The sequence below is a fragment of the Colobus angolensis genome, unplaced genomic scaffold, assembly GCF_000951035.1.
Source record: "Colobus angolensis palliatus isolate OR3802 unplaced genomic scaffold, Cang.pa_1.0 Scaffold75, whole genome shotgun sequence".
Classification (NCBI taxonomy): domain Eukaryota; kingdom Metazoa; phylum Chordata; class Mammalia; order Primates; family Cercopithecidae; genus Colobus; species Colobus angolensis.
Window position 1 is genome coordinate 4,649,556 of NW_012121265.1, and position 14,731 is coordinate 4,664,286.

The window sequence follows — 14,731 nt, forward strand, 5'->3', positions numbered from 1 at the left end:
CTGGGCAATGTGGTGAAACCCCGTCTCTACTAAAAATACAAAAATTAGCTGGGTGTGGTGGTGCATGCCTGTAGTCCCAGCTACTCAGGAAGCTGAGGCAGGAGAATCGCTTGAAACTGGGAGGCAGAGGTTGCAGTGAGCCGAGATCGCGCCACTGCACTCTAGCCTGGGGGAGAATCACTTGAAACTGGGAGGCGGAGGTTGCAGTGAGCTGAGATCGCACCACTGCACTCTAGCTTGGGCAACAGAGCAAGACTCCGTCTCGAAAAAAAAAATAAAAAAAAATTTAAAAACTTAGCCAGGCATGGTGACTCGCACCTGTAATCCCAGCTACTCAGGAGGCTGCAGTGGGACAATCACTTGAACCCAGGAGTTGGAGGTTGCAGTGAGCTATGATTGCGCTATTATCTTGCCACTGCACTCTAGCATGGGTGACAGAGATCCTGTCTCAAAAAAAAAAAAAGATAAGAGTTGTTACAGAAACCTTTCCAACATCCTAAGAAAGAGTACATTAAAAGGGCTGTGCCATCACTGGAGAAACTTCCAGTTCCTCCTCTCTGTTCACATACATAGAGAGCCTGCAGCTTCCCCTCAGTCACCGACTCACCTGAGATTTCCTCAGGGATGGTTTCATTGAAAATGAGGCAGTGTGTATAAAATGCCTGCAACACAGTAGGTAGCCAGTAATTTTCTGCTGCAATTAAAAACACACGATACAAAATGTACCAAAAATATGAATCAAGAAAGCTTGATAACAGAGGCTTTTTTCAACCATATTTGTCTCAAACAGTACTGTAGAGTAATATGTAAATTCTAAAGTAACAAAGGGGAATAAAAAGTTGAACTCAGTTTTGTTATACTTTTGCATAAGGGGTTCCTTACATGTACCTCAAAAGCAGTGACTTGCGAGAGGAGGCTGCAGGCTGTGTGATGGCTGTACTCAGCTAGGCACCTTTCCATCACCTCAAATCCAAGAAAGAAACTCAAAAAGCCTAAGAATCTGGTTTCAGTACAAGCTTCTGCCTCAGGGACAATCACTGTCGGTTTCACATGCAGACAATAGCGAGTGAATGCAAAGAAGTGGTACTTTCCCACCTGCATTTAAAAAAAGAAAGAAAGTAAATCTACTCCCCTCCTTTTTTGGGAACATGGACTGGCCCATTGTGGTTGCTGGTGTGTTGAACTAGTAAGTAAAGCGAGGAGAGGAGGCGTGAGAGTGTGCCTGCCCTCCGCACACGGCGCTGGTTTCCGGAGTGCGTCTCTGGAGGGATGCACGTTGCTGTAGCGGAGCTTCAGAGAGAAGCCTGGTATGTAATCCAGGCGGGCGGGAGCCTCAGTCTGTCCGGCTGAGGTCTGGCATCTGCAAAGCCTCTTGGCCGTGTTCTGAACTTGAAGCCTGGAGGAGTTTTCTGCTCAGCACAGCCAAGGAACAGAATTAGAAGAAAAGGAACCCTGGCCTAAGGTAAAGCGGGAATTGCACAAGGTGACCTATGTCCTTTGCTTTGCGAGGCAGATGTGAGATTTCTGGCTTCCTTCGTGAGGTCGGAGGCCGCTCGGATCCTCCAAATGTGGTGGCTGGATGCTGGCGACAGAAGTCACTTTCATTGCCCTAAAATACATTTATGTAAACTTTTTGTTTTCCTGATGATACAAGAGAAACGACAGGAGCTTTTGTTCATCGATACAGAACTAGACTGAAGAGCAGGAAAGGCTGGTTATTTATTTCACTGAGAAGTGTAGTACGTTGACCTTTTGAACAAGGCTTATGTTTTTTAAGGCTGCTACCCGCAAGATTGAAAGGAGACTATGGTTTTCAGACTTTGGGGTTGTTTTGTTTTCTCTGTGGTTTGTAGAGCTCTGTGAAATTTACATTTGAGTCCTGTTTGGGGGATTTGGTGGTGGAAGTGGCACGTGGGAATAAGTAGATTTAGCTGTTACTGTACATTTATGAGATTTTTTTTTTCTTCAAGAAATTCCCAATGAATGAAAATAAGGAAGCAAAATGTTTGGGTGTTTTATTGCAGCTCTAGGTTGAAAGAGCTTGATAATTGCCTGTCTTTCCAGCTTTGATATTCAGTAAAAGAAATCTAGAGATTCTGGCCTTTATAGTGAAAATAGTTTTCCTAAAAAACCTAATTATTAATCAAATCATGCTGTAAAGAGTTCTTTGGGAAAAGTGTTTTAAAATGTGCTGTACTAGCATGAAAGAAGAAATGGGACAAGAAAGTTATCTCAGCTGTGAAAGAAATAGATTTATGATGTTGGAAAAGGAAAAAAAAAAACAAAAACGTGAGTTTGGCCGTAACCCAGCAGGAGTGTGGTGGCTGTAGCAGCTTCATTTGTCACGTAACTGAGAGTAACTGAGATTGGCGACTTAAAAGAATATTGAGCCTGTTTTTTCCCTGAGACAGCCTCATGAGGAATGTTGAGAGGATGTGAAGTTATTTAGATTACCAAAACAGGTTCTGACAAGTAAGTGAAAATAACTCATTAAAATATAATTGTCGCCATTCTATAAATGGATCAAAAGGCTTGTTGAGTCACTGTGTGCTTATAGAATAGGTGAATTTGCCACGGCTCATTGGTATAAATTACTTTTGAGAAGGCTTTTTAAGACTAAGCGTGAGGCCTTGCCAAGCATCCCTTATAACACTTAGAATGAATGTTTTGACCAATGTTTTCAAGGGGGTTGTCTAAGCGTTTTCATGTGTCAGTGAGTCTAATACTCGCATCAGTGGCTTATCCTATAGGCCCAGGGAATATTATATCATGACAACAGAAGTCTGCAGGTTTTTCTCTTTAACTAAACAGTAGCTCATCTAAAAGGACAGAAAGTGAACTACTCAGTTCTTGCAACCTGACTTTCTGGAGGGGTGGTCGTGATTTTGGCTCCCGTAGACCAGGGTTCTCAACCTCAGCATTATTGACGTTTTGGATGGGATTGTAGTTTGTTGCAGGGGACTGTCTATGGGATGTCTAGTAGCATCCTTGATCTCTACACACCAGGTGACAGTAGCGCTCGCTGCCCAGCTGTGAGAACCAGAAATGTCTTCAGACACTGTTAAATGTTCCCTGTGGGCAAAACTGCCTCTGGTTGGGAACCAGTGCTGGAGGGAAACCACCTTGGGGCCTACTGCTGCCAATGAGGGGGAAGGGGGTCTGAGAGGAGGCGGGAGTCCTAGGGAGGTCTGGTGGGGTCCAAGAAACAGTGGCAGGACAAGTGTTTTTGCCTGACCATTTGGTTTGTATTTTGTTTGGGTTTTGTTTGAAATCACATCTTGGGAATGGGGGATCAGATTCAAGGACTGCTGTGGACATACATTCTTCTGCCCCTTTTCCTTCTGTGCCCTTGTGGGGCTTATTTTATGCAGTGCTACGATTGGTATAGAAGTCAAACTTCTCTCAGTTGAATTCTAAAGTGCATTCTGGGGATATCCTATTTTTTCTTTTTTTAAAAAGAAGCTTATATAGTGATCCATTTTATAAAGCAAATAGTTACCCATGCTTTTCCCTTCTGTAAATATAGGTTTTTTTGTTGTTGCTGTTGTTGTCTGTTTGTTTGTAATGTGGGCTTTTAGTAAATCTGGCCACGCCTGTTATTTTTTTTTCTTCTGGAATCTGCAACCGAATGCTTTCATTTCTTTTTTCTTTTCCCCCTCTGTACCAGTGGGGCTCAAACTGTTTTGATTTTTTTAGGAATTGGGCCTTGTTTTGTGAGTGCAATTGAAGAATCACAGCTTTTTTTTTTTCCAATTTACAGATAACGACGAAGTCAATGGCTGGGATTTTTTTCTGTTTAAAATTTTTCTTACACCTTTAGCATTAATGCTACTGCTTGTTTGCACTCAAAGGTTTACAGATTACAAAATGCATGAAGCTGTGTATGCCACTTTTTCTTGGTGTTTCTCCAAGAATATAGTACATTGCACTGAGCACCATGACGTCCAGGAGCTACCGCCACCACCCAAACCAGAAGAGATGTACCACTCCGTAGAAGAGACTCTGAAGCCCAGCGCGGGGGTAGAGGCGGCGCTTAGCATTGGCTGAACAGATAGGGAAACACCTTGACTTATTGGAGTCTACTCTTGGTGACAGATCTGGACTGGCCCATAATATTATCAGAGAGCTGTGGTTTCTGCTTTTGATTGCAAAGCAAATCGTGCATTTATCTCCAGCTGAAGGTACCAATGTGACACATACCATGTGCTCTCTAATTAACATTTCTTCGTTATTAAAATTCACCCACTCCCCCCATTCAGTAGACCAAAGATCCATGAGCACAGCAAATGTGAGCATTTTAGGTCTGTTTGCCCCCAGGAGGTAGCACAGTGTCTGCTCGAACTATTTGCTCAGTTGTTGATGAACAGACAAATGAATGTCAATGATTTCTATGGAAAGACCACCCAGGAGCTTGGTCAGCAAGCTCACATGTCTGCAACACGTATCCAGATAGCCCGTTCTCTGTATTTTTTTTTTTAAGAGGACAAATCCGGTCCCCATCCAAGCAGGTTTTAATGTCTAAGGGGCTACCAGAAAACTCTTTGAAGGATGCAGGAAAAGTGGGTCTGTGGGTTGTAGAATTTGGGCCTTCATAAGGCCCAGAAATTAAATTTCTACTCTTATTGTAAACCCCATGGGTTAATGCCACTTCATGGTTTCAACAAGATAAAGAGCACACTAACTGTAGGGTCTGACCCAAAGGCAAGGTATTTACCACCTCTTTAAGAAAATTCTCCAGTTGAAAGAGAGCTTATGATCAGAAGTGATCTGTGTGTCCTGTGATGAATCAGGTGGTGCTGCCCGGAGAACCTACCTGGTTCTCTGAACCAGGTTATCAGGGCAAGGGGGGTGCAGATGGGGCAGATGTCTTGAAATTGGAAGTTTCCGGACTGTGCAGAATGTAAAGATGCTGTAGTGAGAGACATATAAGCCAAAGATCCTCTCAATCTCTTGCTTTGGTTCGCACACCAACCCCAGCTCCATGGGTTTTGTTTTGTTTTGTTTTTTAAGATGGAGTCTTGCTCTGTCACCCAGGCTGGAGTGCAGTGGTACAGTCTTGGACCTCCACTTCCTGGGTTCAAGCGAATCTCCTGCCTCACCCTCCCGAGTAGCTGGGATTACAGGTGCGTGCCACCATGCCCAGCTAATTTTTTTTTTTTTTTTAATTTTAGTAGAGATGGGGTTTCACCATGTTGGCCAGGCTGGTCTCAAACTCCTGACCTCAAGTGATCCACCTGCCTCGGCCTCCCAAAGTGCTGGGATTACAGGCGTGAGCCACTGCACCTGGTCTAGCTCCATGTTTCTAAGCAGGACCCTGGGAATGAGCAAGTGTGAGCCTTTCTTTTGCCTTAAGCTGCAGAGGCTTAAGCTGCGGCCTTTGTAAGGAGGGAACCTTCATCAAAGAGGAAACCAACCCTGCTGCTTTATTATTCGCCAAGCCTGCAATGTTTTTAGCAAATACGTGTTTGTGCCCTCCTCAGCATTGCTGGTTCACGCTGAGGCCATTTGTTGCTCATAAACACTAGATGAAGCAAAAATACTTGTTTACACTTAAGACTGCTTTTATCTTCCCTTCCTGCTGAATAGTAATTTTTACTAGATTGTCTTGGTTCTGTGCAGCTGGTTCCTTGCATCTGTGCTCATATCCGTATACCTTGTCCAAATAAACACACTTGAAAAGATAGAGAATTGTGTTTTGTGAAGTTTAGAACATCCTCTAACAGAGTTTAAGCTGAGCTTTCTGCTTTGTTTTGGCAACCTGTTTAGGATACCAAACGTATCTGGTCTGGCAACAGATGAAAGAAGATGTTGGCCCTTATATAACCAAGTTTAGGGAATAAGGTGGGGGTGGGGTGGATTCCCAGGTTTCCTTTGTGTTTTGTAAAGAGTTTTTAAAGCATAAGGAAACAATGTGTTTGACTGGGTTTTTGTTTGGCCTTTAAACCTTGGAATTTTGGAAAAGCTATTGAAATACTTTCTCCTGGTTTATGCAGCCCTCTGAGATTAAGTTCCTGATTACCTATGTCTTCCCTCCTCTTTCATTCCAGCCCGCTAGCCTTCTTTATGCTCCTCAAGCACAGACGCTGTCCATCTCTGGGCTTTCACCGCTCCCTGAGCCTGGAACGTTCTTCCTCCAGATCTTGGCTTCCTTCTCATTATTCAACCTGCCTGTTTTGCCTTGGAGAGGTATCCTCTGATCACCTAGCTAAAGCTGCTTCCACCTGCCCAACCCCTAGGCCATCTTCTCTCCCCTGGTTCTGTTTTAGGTTCTTCATGGCACTGTCCCCCCACTATCTGGAATTCTTATATGCTTGTATCCATGTCTATTATCTGTCACTCATTGCAAGAATGTATGCTTATGACAGGGACTATTATATCCCCGAAACTAAAACATCATCTGATAGAAGCTTTGTGCCCAATAAGAGAATGAGTGGATGGATAGAAGGATGGATGAATGGGAGGGGAAAGGAGAGGGAAAGGAGAGAAGGAGAGGGGAAGGGAGTGGGGTTGACTACCGAGTAAATGTCTACTCTCTTTTAAGTCTAAGAACTTCTCTCCTGTGATTCCTCTTTGGCTCCCCAAGACAGTAGCCTTGGAGAATTTTCTCCCCACACCCACCTCACTTTGTACATTACACTAACCATCTTATCCAGTTACAGTCCCCTGTTTGCTAAGCTCTGCATACTAAGCTCTTTAGGACAGGAATGTGTAATAAAGGTGGTTATGGTTGTAATTATTGTTTGTTCTTACTGCCTTAGCACTTTATAAGCATACTTCATCGAAGTCCTTTCATCAACTCTGTGGCTTGAGTATCGCTCTCATCTTTGTTTTGCAAGTAAGTAAACTGAGGCCCAGAGCAGTTGCTGAAAGGCATACGGATGATTACCGCAGGGCCAGGAATTGAATACAGATTTCTTCTTGGTAGCGCAGATTATACAGCCTTTCTTTCCTCCTCATCAGGTGCCCAGTGCCTGACTCACAGGTTCATCTCAGGCTTTTGCCAAATGAATGAAACCTAAGACCTCACCTCCTCCCTTCTCATCCCTATTATTTGAGCTTATACATATTATTTACACTATTTGTAATATTAAAATATAAACATAAACATGAACCCGTTGGTTCATAATCCAGTGACATCTCTGAGAATAACTAGCTGCTGTATCTTAAGTCACTTATTTTTATTGTTTTTTTAGAAACAGGGTCTCGCTCTGTTGTCCAGGCTGGAGCACAGTGGCACAGTCATAACTTACTGCAGCCTCAAACTCCTGGGCTGCAGAGATTCCCTGCCTCAGTCTCCTGAGTTTCTGGGACTACAGGTGCATGCCATCATGCCCAGCTAATTTTTTTTTATTATTATTTTTTAGAGACAGGGTCTCACTATGTTGCCCAGGCTGGTCTCTAACTCCTGGCCTCAAGTGGTCCTCCTGCCTTGGCCTCCTGAAGTGCTGGGATTACAGGCATGAGGCACCACACCCAGCCTATGTCATCTTCCTTTCTTTCTTTCTTTCTTTCTTTCTTTCTTTCTTTCTTTCTTTCTTTCTTTCTTTCTTTCTTTCTTTCTTTCTTTCTTTAACTGTTAGGACTTCACTGATTGCTTAAACTCTCTCATTCTTCTTATGCAAACAAATCTATTAGTCAAAAGTTAAACAGCTGCTGAGTCACATGGGTATATTTTAACCCAGGGTTATAATTGGCAGCCCTAGGAATAAGTTCTCCTTTCTTTAGCGCCCACGATGGCACTGATTTCCCCTAGAATATGAAACTTACACTGCGGAAACCACCATGACAACTATAGGTAGAAATTTCAAGCAGAAAAGACTAGGAAAATGCCTAAAAATTTAAACCTGGCAGTGTTCTTCTACATTTTTGATATAACCCAGTGCTGCTCATCACCTGCCTTGACACCAGTGTTTGTGAGTTTCATTGGCCCCAGGATGTTCCATTGCAGAGCAGAAAGCCAAGATCAGAAGCCCTTGTTGACATATAAATGTAATGCCCTAAGCTGGCTTGGAGCTCTGACTCCATGGAGCCAATTCTAAAATGATTAAGACTTCTGGCCGGGCGCAGTGGCTCACGCCTGTAATCCCAGCACTTTGGGAGGCTGAGGCGGGTGGATCACCTGAGGTCGGGAGTTCGAGACCAGCCTGACCAACATGGAGAAACCCCATCTCTACTAAAAATACAAAATTAGCTGGGCCTGGTGGCACATGCCTGTAATCCCAGCTACTAGGGAGGCTGAGGCAGGAGAATTGCTTGAACCTGGGAGGCGGAGGTTGCGGTGAGCCGAGATCGTGCCATTGCACTCCAGCCTGGGCAACAAGAGTGAAACTCCGCCTCAAAAAAAAAAAAAAAAAAAAAAAAAGTCTGTCTGTAGACAGTTGAGGTGGAGATTGTTTACTATGGCCCTGCCCAGAGGCTTCAGCAGCTGAGGGTGTACCCTCTGCAGTGGGACTCTTTAGGCATGAGCCTGAAGCCTGTGGTGGCCTCATGGGATGGAGTCCCTCATTGTCTTACAGCTTGAACTTTCCAGCACAGGACAACTCCTGATGACAGCTCCAACAGGGCAGAGGCTGCAGCCTTGGCGGACTGGTCTGTCAAAGCTTTCCTTGGCACATAATCTAGTTTCACCCAGGTTTGGGGGTAACCCAGATGGTTCCTTTTTTCCTGGGTTGGAGGTAAGCTAAGCAGGGAGGTAGTACCCACAGGTTATTTGTGGATGTCAAAAACTCAAAAGGCCCTCAGCATTGAGGGTAGGACCAGTGAGAAGTGCTCAGCCATGGCATGTATGAGGGATCTGTGGGCAAACCCCAATGTGTCATTTGGCTCCTCTATCCATCACAAAGAGTGTGGACCCCTGAACCTTTTAACCATCCCTGAGCAAGGTCGGAGGGATTTTTGCCCTTTTAATACAACTTCTTAAATGACCTGATGGCCTTGGATGTGCTCACTAATAAACATGTTTTGTGGTTTGCAGTTTAACTGTCTGTGTGATGAGGATATTGGAAAGGAGTTTCTGACTGATTCATTGTTCACACTTGCCACTCCCAGCTGAGGGATAATTGGGGCCTTGCCTAATCTGCACTCACTCACACCCAACATGTGCTGGGTAGGGAAAAAAGGCTGCAACCTGGCCAGCTGGTTCCCGGACCTGGCCTTGCACCAACCAGGAAGATTTCTTCTCTACCTCCTTTTCTGTGTTCAAGGTGATACCTGCTTAGGACTCCCAGAAATATCATTAGCAGGAAAGTTCCACAGATTTAATCTAGTCTAACCCTCTGAGACTTGAGGACACTGAGACCCAGAAAACCTGAGTGATTTTCCTAGGAACACACAGCCCATTGGTTAGCAAGGCAAAAGTAGACCTCAGAGCGGCTCAGCGCTTCCCTATCCCCTGTGCACCTACCCCAGGCTGCCCCTTGAACTACTTCTCTGCTTGTTGTACAAATCAAAGCTATCTTTCAAAGTCTTTTGGCATATTAAAGCCATTACAGGGAGGCCAGGTGTGTGGGGATTGAGTAGATATTCAAAAGATTTTTGCGGAAACCTTTATTTCACTTTGTTTTTAAACAACTTAACCTTTCCCATGCCTATGGAGCTTTTCTTCTGTCATCCTAAAAACTCCCAAGTTCCCACCTCCTTCTAGGAAGATTGTTGATGATGGTCCAGGGATCCCCTGCCACTGTCTGAGCAGACAACTTCTGAAAGTTTTCTTTTTTAAAGTAATGTGAGCTCATTGTAAATGAGTAAATGAATAGGTGAATAAGTACACTTTTTTGTACTTCTCTGAACCACATGTAATGGGCCAGGTAGTACATATTTTCAGCCTTGTGGACTATGCTGTCTCTGTCTCAGCTATGTATGGGCTAAAGCAGACCTGGAGACTATGTAAATGAACAGACATTGTTCTGTTCCAATAAAGCTTTATTTACAAAAAACAGGTAGTGGGTCAGGTTTCGCCTATGGGCTGCCAATCTTGGTGTCAGGTAAAAAGTAAAAATTCTCCATTTAACTCCTTAAGCTTTATTAGCACAGGAGCATGTCTGTTCATTTACATGGTCTCTAGGTCTGCTTTAGCCCATACCAGCCTTGAGTAGCAGAGACAGAGACAGCATAGTCCGCAAAGCTGAAAATATGTACTCTCTGGCCCATTGCATGTGGTTCAGAGAAGTGCAAATAAGTGTATTTTACAATAAGGTCACATTACTTTATAAAAACCCATTCCCAGAAGTAGCTATTGTTGAGAGTTGGGTCTATAGTGTCACTGGCATGCACTTACTTGCAAATATGCAGTAGGATCGTATAAATTTTTTCATACAGGATGTAGAGTTCTGTATCTTGCTTTGCTGCTGTTTCTTGCGCGTAGATATCTGTGGGAGGGCGTGTATTCTTTTATACAAATAGGACCGTTTTATGCATGTTGTTCTACAGTTTCCTTCACTTGGCCTCAGTGTTGATGCTTATAGGATGATGACATTCTTTTTAATGGCCATATAGTGGTAAAATCCTTTACCATACACTATGAAACATACCAAATACCAAAAAAAAAAAAAAAAAGGTATATTTGTAAATAACTTCCAGCAGACACAGATGATGTCTTGTTTGCCTCACATGGTCCCATGTATCTGGTGGGCACATCCAGGGGGATCCGTGTCAGCCCGTCCAGTGTTACCGTGTTTCTAAAGGGGGTTTTGTTTCAGCCTAACTTGCTGCCAGCGCAGCACCACAAACAGGCAATGAGTTAATAAAAGATTTGCATGACCATGAAGGTTTCAGACAAACTTTAGGTTCAACATCGCAGTTGATTATGAGGCAATTTCTGTGAAATCCTAAAAATTCCAAGTGTTTTGTCATGCTGTGAAGACAGTTTTGCTATAAGCAAAAAAGTACAGACCCACATTGTACTGTGGCCCCCCCGCCCTTTAAAGTATGTGCTGTCACTGATGCTTTGAATTCGTTCCTAAGGATATCATAAATTACCACAAACTTGGTGGCTTAACCATGACAGAAACGTATTCTGTCACATTTCTGGAGGCCTGAAGTTTGAAATCAAGGTGTCGTTGGTGGATGGGGTGGTGGGGGGGTTCTTCTGAGGGCTCTGCTGGAGGGTCTGCTTCATCCTGTCCCCCAGCTTCCAGTGCTGCAGCATCCTTGGTACTCCGTGGCCTGGAGCTGCATCACTCCAGTCTCTGCCTTCATCTTCATGTAGGTCCAGCTTGCCCTCTGGGTCAGTTTCCTTGTCATGTCTGGTCCCGTCCTGTCCTGTAGTTTGTAAGGACTTGTCATTGGATTCAGGACCCACCTGAATCCAGGATGGCCTTCTCTCAAGACCCTTACCTTCATTACATCTGCAAAGCTTGTTGGACATATCTTTGGGAGACCACAGTTCAACTCAGCACATGCCCTCCCATCTAAAAATCAGAATGCTTGTTCTTCCCTCTCAGGTTTTTCCTCCTGAAGGTGAAAGGGGCAAAAGCCTTGTTCTTGTCATAATAAACAGCCCAGCTCTTTGAGGATAAAAAGCAACAACAAAGAACCGAGTCCCAAGGAATGGCATCTACTGTTAGTCAATTGCAGGTCCCAGAAAAGCACCGGCCAGAACTGCAAGGCTTCTAGGAAATTTCTTACTGAATTCAGCAAAATAAGAGGTTAATGAGAAGAGTGCTTGCATATCCGATAGTTTAACTGAAAGGAAACAGAGGAAGAAAAACGTGCTTTTGTAAAACCCTGGGAGTTTTCCCTGAATGGCAGCCTTTCCCTGGGATTAACCGGTGTGAACTGTTGTTTCAAAGAGTTTCCAAGTTTGACTGAATCCAGTGTGAAGCTCGCAAAACCAACACCATCTATTTGTTTCATTTCTCAGGAGAAAGTTATATTAATGCAAAAATAAAGAATTGTGGCTGGGTTTGTGATCTGTTTTCAATCGTTTCTTTAAGGAAGCAGCTGTTTTTTATGTTGCACAGAGTACTTGGATGCAAAACATTTTTTGTTGTTTTGGCTTTTTTTGGAGACAGAGAGCCTTGCCCTGTTGCCCAGGCTGGAGTGCAGTGATGCGATCTCGGGTCACTGCAACCTCTGCTTCCCCAGTTCAAGCTATTCTCCTGCCTCAGCCTCCCTAGTAGCTGTGATTAAGCCACACACAAGCATGGTTGACTAATTTTTGTATTTTTAGTAGAGACAGGGTTTCGCCATGTTGGCCAGGCTTGTCTTAAACTCCTGACCTCAAGTGATCTGCCTTCCTTGGCCTCCCAAAGTGCCGAGATTACAGGTGTGAGCCACCACACCTGGCCACAAAATGTTTTTTATGTTTAAAATTGAAGAATGATACCTGCTCACCTCACTCCCTTAAACAATGGCTTTGGTTACAAGGGACAGAAACTCACCTCAAACCAGCTGTATTTTGGAGCCAGCATAACAAAACACCACTACTTGGATGTTTTAAAAAAGACAACTTTCATTTCCAACAGCTCTGGAGGCTGGTGAAATCAAGGTGTGGGCAGAGCCACGTCCTCTCTGAGCCTGTAGAGGAAGATTTTCCCTGGCCTCTTCCAGCTTCTGGTAGCTCCAGGTGTTCCCGTGCTTATGGCACCATAACACCAACCTCTGCCTCTGTTTTTGCTTGGAGTTCTGGTCTGTCTCCCTCCCTCTTCTGTTCTTATGAGGACATCAGTCATAGTGGATTAATAGCCCAACCTGTTCCAGTATGAGCTCATCCCAACTAATTAACAACTGCAATAACCCTTTTTCCAAATAAGGTCACACACTGAGGTATTGGGGGTTAGGGCTTGAACATACATTTTTGGGGGATACAAGTCAACCAATAACATCAGCTGAAGCAGAAAAGGGGCTCACATAGCCACGCTGCTGGAGGGGACAGGGCCTTAGATGTTATTAGCATCCTGTCAGCTCTGTCTGCTTATCTGTGTGTGTCATTCACACACATGAACTCACTCTGCATGAAAAGCATAAGGCTGCAGCTCAGGGATTCTCAACCATGGTAGAAAGGGCTCTTGTACCCCCAGCTCACATCCTGAAGTTCCAGGAAAAGATTCCATCGAAATGTCACCAGCTCAGCTCTGAACTATTCACCGTGGCCAGGGACAGGGTCACCGGAGGGAATGGCAGCTTCCACATCTGGATTTGGGGAAAGATTCCACCCCCGCACACCAAAAGCAGGATAGCCTTGCCATGGCCGCTGCGGGAATTGTGAGCTCAGTGTAGCTGGTCCAATTTATGTGAATCTCAGAACTAACCTAATTCGAATGCAGCATTGCAGTCACGTGTCACTTAAATGACCCTTGTCTTGACTCACCTTTAATGTGATTTTATGCACGTGCTCCTTCTCACCCATCCCCTGCTGCACTGACCTGGACTAAACCGCTTTCAGGTTCTGGGAAATCTCCTCAGAAGTTGTGTTAGATTTTTCATTTCTCTGAAAGGTCAGTGCATTTGCATTCAGGCAGAAGCTCATGGTGACTATACTAGTAATTGAATCTTTAGTTTCCAAGGACACCATGGTGGGTAGGTCTCAGTGACAGGCGCTTTTCACTCTCTTTTTTAATTTTCAATTTGAAGCTTTTAAACTTCCAAAAAGAATCACAGTCGTGTAGAAATAGTCTTAACTTCTGGTAAATGGCCTGTGGGAAGCCTGCTTCCTGTACTTTGAGTACCTTTTCATAGGTTTTCATGCAGTCTGCAAGAAAAGACAGTTTTATTTCAACTATAAAAATTAATTCAGGTTGGGAGTGGTGGCCATGCCTGTAATCCCAACACTTTGGGAGATCAAAGCAAGAGGATCACTTGAGCCCAGGAGCTTGAGAACAGCCTGGGCAACATAGGGAGAGACCCCGTGTCTACAACAATTTTTTTAAAAAATTAGTTGGCTGTGGTGGCACATGCATCTGTAGACCCAACTACTTGGGAGGCTGAGGTTGGAGGATCACTTGAGCCCAGGTGGTCGAGGCTGCAGTGAGCTGTGATCACGCCACTGCATTCCAGCCTGGGCGACAGAGTGAGACCCTGTCTCACAAAAACAATTAATTCAAAGGAATGACTGCAGAAATTACAAAAACAGCTGATAATTCAGAATGCTTATTCCACTTTATTTTTATTTTTTTTGAGACGGAGTCTCGCTCTGTCACCCAGCTGGAGTGCAGTGGTGCGATCTTGGCTCACTGCAATCTCTCGTTCCCCTTTCCCCCTCCCATTCAAGTGATCCGCCCACCTCGGCCTTCCAAAGTGCTAGGATTACAGACGTGAGCCACTGCACCCGGCCTCATTTCACTTATGTTTGCTTCTAGCTAGTATTGGAAAGCAGCTTTTTAATTCTGTGAGTCTTAGGTGAGCAGCAGTAGAGAAACTTACCTGGGATAACTAATCTGTAGATCCCAAAAATGATGCTTGTGGAGCCTTTAGGACAGACGCAGTTATTCCTTGAGTATAGTCATTGAATGATGGTGTCATGTGAAAACTTTGCAGGCTTGGATGATATTTTTAGGAGTATCTGTGTCTTGGAAATTTGCAGTATGACCCAAACTTGGCACGTCTTAATAGCCAATAGGAATTTGCTGGGGCACTAAGTCCTTGCTATCTCTCTGGCAAAAAATATTGTTTCTTGGTAGTGTTGGCATCAACACCTTTCATGGAAAAATCGGTTGCTTGTATCTACTAGATTTCGGCTAGACAGGAAACACTAACAATTCATTTGGTGGTTCTTTCATTCCTGGCTAATGAG

General features: G+C 44.2%; 1 protein-coding gene across 6 annotated transcripts in view; it reads left to right on the top strand.

Annotated features, from left to right (window-relative positions):
* The window catches only part of ABLIM1 (actin binding LIM protein 1), a 264,926-nt gene that overhangs the window by 165,023 nt on the left and 85,172 nt on the right, over nt 1–14,731 (top strand). Inside the window, exon 1 of one of the 6 annotated variants that reach the window (XM_011927836.1) lies at nt 1,193–1,462. The exons of the other annotated variants lie outside the window; for them this stretch is intronic. The gene's annotated coding sequence lies outside the window, so the exon portion shown is untranslated. Of the gene's footprint in view, nt 1–1,192; nt 1,463–14,731 lie in introns of those variants that run through there. 6 annotated transcript variants of the gene reach the window in all.